The sequence below is a fragment of the Staurois parvus genome, unplaced genomic scaffold (genome assembly GCF_062004578.1).
Source record: "Staurois parvus isolate SC_StPar_1 unplaced genomic scaffold, SC_StPar_1.0 ptg001447l, whole genome shotgun sequence".
NCBI lineage: Eukaryota > Metazoa > Chordata > Amphibia > Anura > Ranidae > Staurois > Staurois parvus.
Window position 1 is genome coordinate 365,184 of NW_028319243.1, and position 11,193 is coordinate 376,376.

At 46.7% G+C, this 11,193-nt stretch overlaps 1 long non-coding RNA gene across 1 annotated transcript; it reads right to left on the reverse strand.

The window, feature by feature from the left end:
- Nucleotides 1-668: 668 nt before the first annotated feature.
- Nucleotides 669-9,742, reverse strand: LOC149435931 (uncharacterized). The gene is made up of 2 exons (XR_016308348.1): nucleotides 9,597-9,742; nucleotides 669-3,343 (listed from the first exon to the last, which is right to left on the reverse strand). It is a non-coding gene; the product is annotated as an uncharacterized LOC149435931 (long non-coding RNA).
- Nucleotides 9,743-11,193: the final 1,451 nt, after the last annotated feature.

Sequence of the window (11,193 nt, forward strand, 5' to 3'; positions counted from 1 at the left end):
ATCATTGGTGTCAGTGGGAGGAACAGTGCCCCATCATTGGTGTCAGTGGGAGGAATAGTGCCCCATCATTGGTATCTGAGGGAGGAATAATGCCCCATCACTGGTAATAGTGGGAAGAATAGTGCCCAACATTGGTGTCAGTGGGAGTAATAATGACCCACTGCTGGTGTCAGTGTAAGGAATAGTGCATCCCTTTTGGTATCAGCAGGAGGAATAGTACCCAACGTTTGTGTCAGTGGGAATAATAATGACACAGGAATGGTGCCTCATTTTTGGTATCAGTGGGAGGAATAGTACCCCAAGGGGCAGATAAAGTGAAGCAAAGGGCCACATTCAGCCCATGGCAGGGGCGGGCTGACATTTGGAAACTAGGGCACTGCCCGAGGGCCCCGGGTCAGTAGGGGGCCCCATGAGATGCCCCTGGTACCTTTTTCATAGGCTTTTTTGAGTTTGGGCAAGGACACAGGGGTCCCATGATCCCATATTGCCCGGGGGCCCCATGAGTTGTCAGTCTGCCCCTGGCCCATGGGCTGCAGTTTGGAGACCATTACTCTAGAGTGTAAGCTCCCACGAACAGGGCCCTCTGATATTACAAAGTAGGACAAAAATGGATTTATATTTAAAGACCTTAACAGTTCCGCTATCACAAGAAAATATATTGAAAAGGCTTTGATTAGATTAATTTTATTGCAATATGAATGTAAGCATTAGCAAATATAGTAAAGTTTTGCATGTATAATTATTACATTAGGAAAAAAACATTTATTGTAATAAAATGTATTTAAGAAATCAGAACCCAATTATTTTTTATTGGCCCAGATACATGGGAAGCATCTCAATCCCGCCATGGTTTGACCAAGACTCAACAGCACTCAAGAGCAGCAGACAAACTAAGATTCCGCCTGGGTTGTGTAAATTCTTTGATGGAAGTCTTTATGGACCTCCAGATAAACTGATCCACTTTCATCCCATAATTTCCACCCTTCCATTGATCAAAACAGAGAATCCCTGTTGGTTAACTGCATGTATGGGGTGCTTTTGGTTCCAGAGATCCCATAGTGACCTGACCAGCATGGAGTTGGGATGAATTGGTTTGAAGGCCAACTCAAGACAAATATTTTTTTTATTATTTATTATTACTATTATTATTATTTTTTTTTCCTATTGATTTATTTTTTTTACTTTTTAGTTCTGGATAGAGCATGAAAGACTTGAACCTCTGTAATGGTTTTACTGTTTTGTCCCCGTGACAGACATGACTTGACTTTTCCTCATACCTCCTATCTAGTAGATGGGCTTCAGACAGAACAGGAGGAAAACAAAAAGTTTTGGCTAAAGTTGGGCTTTTTACTTGTTGCACGGCAAGTAACGAGATACTTTAAAACGACAAATGGTGGGAAAAAAAAAAGCCTCAGATCTGTCAACATCCAACCTAGTGAACTACCAACTTAATAAATTGTCTCTAATTATAGGCTTTGCTATGTACTGATGTGGCATCCTCCTAGATAGGTGGCTAGTGGGGCTAAAGGGTTGTAAAGGCTAAAGTTTTTTTACCTTCAAGCTATGCATGAAAGTAAAAAACCTTCTGTGTGCAGCAGTGCCCCCAGAACACTGAATACTTACCTGAGCCTCATCGCGATCCAGTGATGTGATTGACAGCCTCAGCTTTCCCGGGTCTCTGCCTTCTCATTTATTGAGACAGCAAGCGGGAGCTATTGGCTCCTGCTGCTGTCAATCACAGCTGGTCAGCCAATGAGGAGAGAGGGCGGCGGGGCCAAGCCTCGGCTCCATATGTGAATGGACACGCGGAACAGTGGGTGGCCCCATAGTAAGCTGCTTGCTGTGGGGTCACCCGACAGACAGGAGAGCCTGCAGGGGACCCAAGAAGAAGAGAAGGATCTGGGCTGCTCTGTGCAAAACCACTGCACACAGCAGGTAAGTATAGACATGTTTGTTATATTGCAAAAAAAAATAAAAAATTAACCTTTAGAATTGCTTTTAAGGTAAATTTAGTCTTTTTTGGCTCCTCTAATCAGTGGAGGGGTGTGTGATTATTTTTTGGCTGTTCTGGGTCTCACTGGCTGCAGGCTCAACTCTTTTCACTTGCATTCTAGTGGATTCTAGACTGTAGAGGGCTGGAAGAGGCAGACCCTGGACTTGAATATTCATACAGCCTCAGCCAATCCCTTGGGGAGAGAATGCCCAGCAGGTGGCTGTGGAGCGTAGTCTGGGGAATTGTCCTGGAGAAGAAGACCCAACCTGAAGGGCTGCTGCACATCTTGGCATATTAGCTGACGTCTGCAGGACTTGTCCCAGCTCAGGGAGAGTGGGGGGTGGGGGGGGGGGTGGAGAGGTGGAGAGGTGGTTGTCCATCTTCTGAGAGTTGCTAATGCCAATTCAGAGGGAGTTGACTACTAAGTATCTTCTGGCCTGGAGGCTCACTGGAGGAGTGTCTGGTTGGTATTAGGAGGAGACATCCGAGTACACAAGGACATTGAAAGTAAAGGCTAGAAGAGACTTGTGACTGTGGTTTAACTCTTTGAGTACTTGCTCCACAGTTGGTGACTTAGGGTTGCCACTGTTTTAGATGAGTCCCCAGAGCTGAGTCCCCAGAGCTGTATGTGTTCACCTACTGCTACAGCATCCTCTTCTACATTGTGCACTAAAAATTTGGAGTATCCCAAAGCTCCCCCTACACCACAACCACATTCAATGAGCATTAAACCTCAAAAAGACACAGTGCCTGGTCACCGTGTTGTGAGACTGTGGAGCTGCCGTGCGCCTGGCTGCTGTCTATTCAGTTCCCCACTGGAAAAAAACCTAGGACAAATCTGCAAGACCCATTAGGGGTCTGTGCAACACTGAAATAAATGGGATCTGCAAGGACTTGTATAATATAGAACAAAACAATTGTTTTGTTACCCCCACAACCCTTAGCAGCTCACATTTACTTCAGTGACTATGGATGAGTAAAGTTGATTCTTGGTCAATCAGAAGGATTGAGAAATCACCCGCATCATACAGCCATTAAAGGGGAAAGTACATTCAAAATTGGACAGAATACCCCGCTGTTCTAATTTGCAGGATAACAATTAATTTGTTAGCGCATTTCTTCCAGCCTGGCTTTGCTGCGTACACGCCAGGGGACACTTTGGATATTCTAGTGTTTGCCACAAAATGAAATTGTGTCTGAATCATACTTTTCGCTGAGCTTGTATTCTTCATTGAATGAATTTCCGCATGTATTCCAGAACTTAAGAAGATTTGAGAATTTCCCGAACCCCTCCACGAAATGTATCACTTTTTCCTTGTGTTTAAAATCATTGCATTTTGGGTTGCGTTTCTTTAAAAAAAAAAAGAAAAAAAAAAAAAAAAGATTAGAATATAAGTGACTTTAATACAGTTATACAAATACACCTGAATTATATAAAATCCTATTTGAACCTTTTTATTACTTTCATGCTGGCAGGCTGCATATATAGTAATACATATGCCTGACTTTTTCTTCTATCTCATGTACTGTGTTCTGCAGAAGCAGTTAACCACATCAAGTCCGGACACTTCCCCCCCCTTCCAGTCCGGACACTTTCCCCCCCCTTCCAGTCTGGACACTTTCACCCCCTTCCAGTCCGGACACTTTCAACCCCTTACAGTCCGGACACTTTCACCCCCTTCCAGTCCGGACCAGGGGCGGACTGACAACTCATGGGGCCCCCGGGCAATAGGGGATCATGGGGCCCCTGTGTCCTTGTCCACACTCAAAAAAAGCCTATAAAAGGTACCAGGGGCATATCATGGGGCCCCCTACTGACCCCGGGCCCTCAGGCAATGCCCGAGTTCTCCAATGGTCAGTCCGCCCCTGGTCCAGACACTTCCCCCCGTCCCTTCCAGTCCGGACACTTTCACCCCCTCCCAGTCCGGACACTTTCCCACCTTCCAGTCCAGACACTTTCCCACCTTCCAGTCCGGACACTTTCCCCCCCTTCCAGTCCGGACACTTTCCCACCTTCCAGTCCAGACACTTTCCCACCTTCCAGTCCGGACACTTTTACCCCCTTCCAGTCCGGACACTTTCACCCCCTTCCAGTCCGGACACTTTCCCACCTTCCAGTCCAGACACTTTCCCACCTTCCAGTCCGGACACTTTCACCCCCTTCCAGTCCGGACACTTTCACCCCCTTCCAGTCCAGACACTTTCCCACCTTCCAGTCCGGACACTTTCACCCCCTTCCAGTCCGGACACTTTCCCCCCCTTCCACTCCGGACAGTTTCACCCCCTTCCAGTCCAGACACTTTCTCCCCCCTTCCAGTCTGGACACTTTCCCCCCCCCCTTCCATTCCGGACACTTTCCCCCCCTTCCAGTCTGGACACTTTCCCCCCTTCCTGTCCGGACACTTTCCCCCCCTTCCAGTCTGGACACTTTCACCCCCTTCCAGTCTAGACACTTTCACCCCCCTTCCTGTCCGGACACTTTCACCCCCTTCCAGTCCGGACACTTTCCCCCCCCCTTCCAGTCCGGACACTTTCACCCCCTTCAAGTCAGGACACTTTCACCCCCTTCCAGTCCGGACACTTTCCCCCCTTCCAGTCCGGACACTTTCCCCCCTTCCAATCCAGGCCAATTTTCAGCTTTCAGCGCTATCACACTTTGAATGACAATTGCGCGGTCATGCAACACTGTACCCATATGAATTTTTTAGCATTTTTTTTGAGACAGATAAAACTTTATTTTGGTGGTAATTATTCACCACTGGGATTTTTATTTTTTTTTGCTATATAAATGAAAAAGTCCAAACATTTTGAAAAAAAGTGTTTTTCTTATAACATTTTGCAAATAAATAATCTTTCTTCATAAATCTTGGCCAAAATGTATTAAGCTATCTTTTTAGTAAAAAAAAAATAACCCAAATTAGTTTATAACCAAAAATTAAAATTTTTCAAAACTTTTTTTACATTTTTATTTTATTTTTTTTTATATTACTATTTATGTTTTTTTTTTTAACATACTGGCACCCTAGCAGTACAGTGTCACCAAAGTGACACTACTACTTGAAGATTTTTTTTTTTTATGCTGATTGCTTTTACACCCATAAAGGCTATAAAAGCAATAATTTCTCCTTCTCTCTGGCTGCATTCTTGCAGCCACTGAGAAATACTGTGAGAGCTGTGATTGGTCACAGCTTGTCACATGGTACAAGGCTGTTGTGAATAGCCCTGTACCATGTGATCTCTGTGATCATTCACAGATTTCACACGTAGTAAGCAATGATGTCAGAAGTGACATCTTGCTTACTACTATTCATGTGATCACTGATTGGCCAATCAGTGTTCACATGATCGGGACTTCACACAGAGGTCCCGTACAGTGATCGGTGTTCTGCTGTGCCTGGAGGACACAGCGGGCACCGAATCACAGTGCTGTGCATTCCCAGGGAGCGCGCACAGGCTAAAATGGCGGGCGCCATTTATGAACGGCGACCCACCCCTGCACTGCTCCCGTCCAGCCATTAATATACATGGGCCAGACGGGAAGTGGTTAAAGTACCCTGTGCTGGCAGTATGCTGGAGAGCCGGACCGCTGCTCTCAAACACAGCGGCTCGGCTCTCTGGTGTCTGAGACACCCAGGTACAATCCAGCAATCAACAGTGCTCCTCAGGAAGTCTGATCGCTGCTGATTAGAACAGTGTCGGGAAAGGCATGTCGAATCTGTGGACCTGTGGAATCTGAGACCCAGGCCACCGCCTTGTGTGTGAGTGTGGGCTTTCCAACTCTTCAGCATGCTGTCAGCATTGGGTGTTGTCGACCTTAACCACTTGCCCTCTAGCGCAGAAGTACTGCTACTGGCACGGCCGCGCAAGATCATATATATATATATATATATATATATATACACATGCACACATATATATATATATATATATATATATATCAGGGGCGGACTGACATGTGTTGGCATTCTCTTTGGATTTCTTAGCCCTGACGAAGGAATTGCTGAGCCTCCAACACGTGTTGGTTTTCTCTTCTGACTTCCAAGCCCTGATGAAGGGGGTATTGAGCCCCTGACATGTGTTGGCATTCTCTTTGGATTTCTTAGCCCTGACGAAGGAATTGCTGACCCTCCAACACATGTTGGTTTTCTCTTCTGACTTCCAAGCCCTGACTACTTAGAGTGTTGAGCCCCCAACATGCACTATAAAGCCAAAAGTATTGGGACATCCCTCCAAGTCATTGGATTCAGGTGTTCCAATCACCTCCATGGCCACAGGTGTTTAAAACTAAGTGTAAAGTTTTGGTGGAGGGGAGATTATGGTGTGGGGTGGTTTTTCAGGGGTTGGGCTTGGCCCCCTAGTTCCAGTGAAGGGAACTCCTAAGAGTTTGGTATCGGCATACCAACACGTTGGTTGGTTTAGAGCTTGCTTGTTGGTATAGCTGTTCCTGCCTATTGGCCCTGGTGATAAATGAACCCTCCTTGTTTATTTCTATTAGGGTCACAGGGGTAGGAAGTGAGGATAAATCTCCCCAATGGTGTCAAAAGTGTAAAAGGAAAACAACAGAAAATGTTATTATTTTCCCACTCAAGAAGTTTACTTAAAAAGTAAAATTGAAACGTTCTTTTAACCTCTCTGTGGGGTGGATTTACTAAAGAAGTACAGACTGTTCACGTAGGGAAGAGAATGTTCACCCAGTTCAGTTAATAGCAGAGGCGGACTGACAACTCATGGGGCCCCCGGGCAATAGGGGATCATGGGGCCCCTGTGTCCTTGCCCAAACTCAAAAAAGCCTATGAAAAAGGTACCAGGGGCATCTCATGGGGCCCCCTACTGACCCCGGGCCCTCGGGCAGTGCCCGAGTTTCCAAATGGTCAGTCCGCCCGATATATATATATACATATACACGCGTGATTTGAATTTATGGGTAGGGGGCGTGTCTGCGCACCGCCCTACCCGCCCCACTGTTGGCTGCTGGGGATATTGATCACCGGGACTCTGATGGTCGGCAGGGCTGAGAGGGGAGAGATCTGAGTGTAAACAACACAGATCACTCTCCTGTCAGCATGGACACGCTGCTTTCTATCTCTCTGCACAGCAGCATGTCTCCCAGGTAAAACAGCGCACAGTGTAAAACGCACACACAGCACACTGTTAACCCTTTTGATCGCCTCAGATGTTAACCCCTTCCTGCCCAGTGCCATTAGTACATTTATTAGCACTGATCACTGTATTAGTGACACTGGGGATGTCAGTGACACCAAATCAGTCCCCCCCCCCCCCAGTGTCAGAATGCCCGCCGCAGTCCCGCTATAAGTCGCTGATCTCCACCATTACTAGTATAAAATAAATAAATACAAAATTCCAGTATATTTACCGCCATTTATAAATGCTATACATTTCATGTAAACCAATTAATATACACCTATTGGGATTTTGTTTGTAGCAAAGACATGGAGCAGAATACATTTTGGCCTAAATTTATGAAGAAATTTGATTTTTTTACATTTTTTATTGGATATGTTTTATAGCAAAACATTTTAAAAATTGTTGGTCTTTTTTTTTTATAGCGCAAGAAATAAAAAAACGCACAGGCGATCAAATACCACAGAAAGAAAGTTCTATTTGTGGGGAAAAAAATAATTTAAATTTCATGTACAGCGTTGCATGACCACACAATTGTCGGTTAGGAAGAGAGAGAAAGAGGGAGAGAGAGGGGGGGAGAGAGAAGGAGAGAAGAGAGACGGGGGAGAGGGAAAGAAAGAAAGGGAGAGAAAGAGGGAGAGAGAGGGGGGGGGGGAGAGAAAGAGAGAAGAGAGAGAGAGAGAGGAGAGAGAGAGAGAGAGAGAGAGAGAAGAGAGAGAGAGACGGGGAGAGGGAAAGAAAGAAAGGGAGAGAAAGGGGGGAGAGGGGAGGGGGGGAGAGAGAGAAGAGAGGAGGAGAGGATAGAGAAAGAGGGAGGGAGAGGGGGGGGGAAGAGAGAGAGACGAGGGAGAGGGAGATAAAGAGAGAAAGGGGGGGAGAAAGTGGGAGAGAGGGGAGAGAGAGGGAGGGGGAGAGAGAGAAAGAGAGAGGAGAGGATAGAGAAAGAGGGAGAGAGAGATAGAGAGACAGAGAGAGAGGGGAGAGAGAGAGAGAGAGAGAGGAGAGAGATGGGGGAGAGGGAGAGAAAGAGAGAAAGTGGGAAAGAGGGGAGAGGAGAGAGAGAGGGGAGAAGAGAGGGGAGGGGGGAGGGAGAGAGAGAAAGAGAGAGGAGAGGAGAGAGAAAGAGGGAGAGAGAGAGAGAAAGAGGGAGAGAAAAATAGAGAGGTGAAAAGAGAGGAGAGAAGAAATGAGAGGAAAGGGGAAGAAAGAGGAGAAGAGAAGAAAGAGGAGAGAGAGAGAGAGAGAGAGAGAGAGAGAGGAGGGGGGGAGAGGAGAGAGAGAGAGGAGAGAAAGAGAGAGAGGAGAGACACCTTGCGTTTTGCCACAGTTGCTGTGCCAGGTTTGAATAGGACTTAACTGTTAAGAGCCTGGTTGCTTCATTTCTTTTGCCCTGATGAAGGGGGGGATTTGAAACCTGTTGCTGTGCATGATAGGAGAAAATCAACTATTTTAGACCCCCAACAAATGGTGTACTGTCCTCTCCTTCTTTGAGAAATAAAATCCTGACAGAGGTCCCAATCTCGCCCTACTTTTTTTTTCAAAAGTTCTAACCAGAGTTCCACCTTTAAGCACAGTGGCTAAATGGTTAGCACTTCCACCTTGCCAGGTACTCGGGTCGTTGGTTCAAAATCCCGACCACGGCACCACCTGCCTGGAGTTTGCATGTTCTCCCTGTGCCTGCGTGGGTTTCTCTGGGTACTCCGGTTTCCTCCAACCCTCCAAAGACATGCTGGTAGGTTAATTGGCTCCTGTCTAAATTGTCCCTAGTATGTGTATGTATGAATGTGAGTTAGGGACCTTAGATTGTACGCCCCTTGAGGGTTAGGGACCTTAGATTGTACACCCCTTGAGGGTTAGGGACCTTAGATTGTATGCCCCTTGAGGGTTAGGGACCTTAGATTGTACGCCCCTTGAGGGTTAGGGACCTTAGATTGTATGCCCCTTGAGGGTTAAGGACCTTAGATTGTACGCCCCTTGAGGGTTAGGGACCTTAGATTGTACGCCCTTGAGGGTCAGGGACCTTAGATTGTACGCCCCTTGAGGGTTAGGGACCTTAGATTGTACGCCCCTTGAGGGTTAGGGACCTTAGATTGTACACCCCTTGAGGGTTAGGGACCTTAGATTGTACACCCCTTGAGGGTTAGGGACCTTAGATTGTACACCCCTTGAGGGTTAAGGACCTTAGATTGTACACCCCTTGAGGGTTAGGGACCTTAGATTGTATGCCCCTTGAGGGTTAGGACTTAGATTGTACACCCCTTGAGGGTTAAGGACCTTAGATTGTACACCCCTTGAGGGTTAGGGACCTTAGATTGTACGCCCCTTGAGGGTTAGGGACCTTAGATTGTACACCCCTTGAGGGTTAGGTACTGATGTGAATGTACAATATATATGTGTACATTGATGGCGCTATATAAGTAGCTGAAATAAATAAATAATAAGCGCAGAAGCTCCTTCTTACCTGGATGTTGTCACAGTCTCTGCGCAGTTTGGTCACACAGTCATCAATGGCTTCGGTGATGTTGTGCACACTGTGAAGGAAGGACCAAGTTGGAGATATCTTTAGTTCCGCGTTGGAATATATCCAGGAATGTTCCTGCGCAGTGCTTCTCATGTTCCTAAATATTAAATAGGAAATTCATCAAATTCAGTTTTTCGTTGGCATTTTGGGGAATCTATGCTAGGAGGGGGGATTTCGGAGAGAAGATGTGTGCTAGGAGGGGTGAAGTTTTTTTGTTGTGCCCCCGGTCTTGCCTAGGCACCGGCCCTGGCTGCAGCAAATCACACCTGTTAAGACATTGACATTCATTAGATGCAATTTCAGGTGAAATGTCCATTTGAATATCGCACCGGTATGACCAGGGGTGGACTGACCAGTTGGGTGCTCGGGCACTGGCCGAGGGCCCGGGGTAAGTAGGGGGCCCCATGCGATGCCCCTGGTACCTTTCATAGGCTTTTTTGGGTGTGGTTTGAGTGTGGCCGTGGACACAGGAGCCCCATGGTCCCCTATTGCCCGGGGGCCCCATGAGTTGTCAGTCCGCCCCTGGATATGACCAAGCACTTAAGGGGGCAGCAGGGGCGGACTGACAACTCATGGGGCCCCCGGGCAATAGGGGATCATGGGGCCCCTGTGTCCTTGCCCAAACTCAAAAAAGCCTATGAAAAAGGTACCATGGGCATCTCATGGGGCCCCCTACTGACCCCGGGCCCTTGGGCAGTGCCCGAGTTTCCAAATGGTCAGTCCGCCCCTGGATATGACCGAGCACTTAAGGGGGCAGCAGGGGCGGACTGACAACTCATGGGGCCCCCAGACAATAGGGGATCATGGGGCCCCTGTGTCCTTGCCAAAACTCAAAAAAGCCTATGAAAAAGGTACCATGGGCATCTCATGGGGCCCCCTACTGACCCCGGGCTCTCGGGCAGTGCCCGAGTTTCCAAATGGTCAGTCCACCCCTGGGGGGCAGTGCTACAGAAGTTATATTGCTTTTTATGTCCACAAAAGAACAAAAAACAACCTGGAAGAGTTTTGCCCCCCCTCCCCCCCAAAGATTATTTACAAACTAGAAAAACCCCTTTTGGATGATCTTTCACTCGAAATCAATGACAAAAATACGATATAATATTTCGGCAATCTTACCAAAGCGCGGTCTCTGGGACCCTCCACCTTGATGTCCCCAACATTCTACAATGAAAAGTCAAATATTAACATCGAATCGTTTATTACAAATGTAACGCAAGATATCGGATTCCTGCAGAGAGGCACTTTATAATTCTGGAATACATCAGGATTAATAATTGATTAAAGAACATTTAAAGGACCTTCCCGTTTCAGGGTGAAGCCATGAAGTCACAAAAGGATTCAAATGTCCCATTCTTGGGACCATAGTAAGAGATTGGGGTTGTTTTCCCCAATTGAATCACTTTGCAAATTAAATAACTGAGCTTAGAAAATCAGATTGAGACAATCAATGAATCAATCAACCAATCAGGCAATCAATCAATCAATCAATCAATCAATCATGTGCTAGGCAAAATCCAACCTCATTGTCTCAGCATTC